Raw genomic sequence first — 1,198 nt, 5'->3', positions numbered from 1 at the left:
AATGTTGGCTTTATATTATTTATGTTGTTATTAAAGGTCAGCCTTAGTCCATGGCGGTCTGATAGGATGAATGGGAAATTTTCAATATTTTTGTATCTGTTGAGGCTTGTTTTCTGACCAATTATATGATCAGTTTTGGAGAAGGTACCATGAGGTTCTGAGAAGAAGATATATTCTTTTGTTTTAGGATAAAATGTTCTGTAGATATCTGTTAAATCCATTTGTTTCATAACTTCACTTACTTTCACTGTGTCTCTGTTTAGTTTCTGTTTCCAGGATCTGTCCATTGATGAGAGTAGGGTGTTGAAATCTCCGACTATTATTGTGTGAGGTACAGTGTGTGCTTTGAGCTTTACTAAAGTTTCTTTAATGAATGGGGCTGCCCTTGTAATTGGAGCATTGATACTCAGAATCAAGAGTGAATCTTGGAAAGTTTTATCTTTTATGAGTATGAAGTGTTCCTCTTTGCCTTTTTTGATAACTTTGGGTTGGAAGTCAATTTTATTTGATATTAGAATGGCTACTCCAGCTTGTTTCTTCAGACAGTTTGCTTGGAAAATTGTTTTCCAGCCTTTCACTCTGAGGTAGTGTCTGTTTTTTTCCCTGAGATGGGTTTCCTGTAAGCAGCAAAATATAGGGCCCAGTTTGTGTAGCCATTCTGTTAGTCTATGTCTTTTTATTGGGGAATTGAGTCCACTGATATTAAGAGATATTAAGGAAAATTAATTGTTACTTCCTGTCATTTTTGTTGTTAGAGTTGGGATTCTGTTCTTGCGGCTGTCTTCTTTTAGGTTGTTGAAGGATTACTTTCTTGCTTTTTCTAGGGAGTAGTTTCTGTCCTTGTATTGGAGTTTTCTCATCCTTGTATTGGTGTTTTCCCATTATTATCCTTTGAAAGGCTGGATTCGTAGAAAGATATTGTGTGAGTTTGGTTTTGCCATGGAATACTTTGGTTTCTCTATCTAAGGTAATTGACAGTTCTGCTGGGTATAGTAGCCTGGGCTGGCATTTGTGNTCTTTTAGTGTCTGTATAACATCTGTCCAGGATCTTCAGGCTTTCATAGTCTCTGGTGAGAAGTGTGGAGTAATTCTAATAGGCCTGCCTTTATATGTTACTTGACCTTTTTCCCTTACTGCTTTTAATATTCTGTCCTTATTTAGTGCAATTTTGTTCCGATTGTTATGTGTCAGGAGGAAT

Source organism: Mus pahari, chromosome 1 (genome assembly GCF_900095145.1).
Source record: "Mus pahari chromosome 1, PAHARI_EIJ_v1.1, whole genome shotgun sequence".
In the NCBI taxonomy this organism is placed as follows: Eukaryota; Metazoa; Chordata; class Mammalia; order Rodentia; family Muridae; genus Mus; species Mus pahari.
This window is presented reverse-complemented; position numbering follows the sequence as displayed.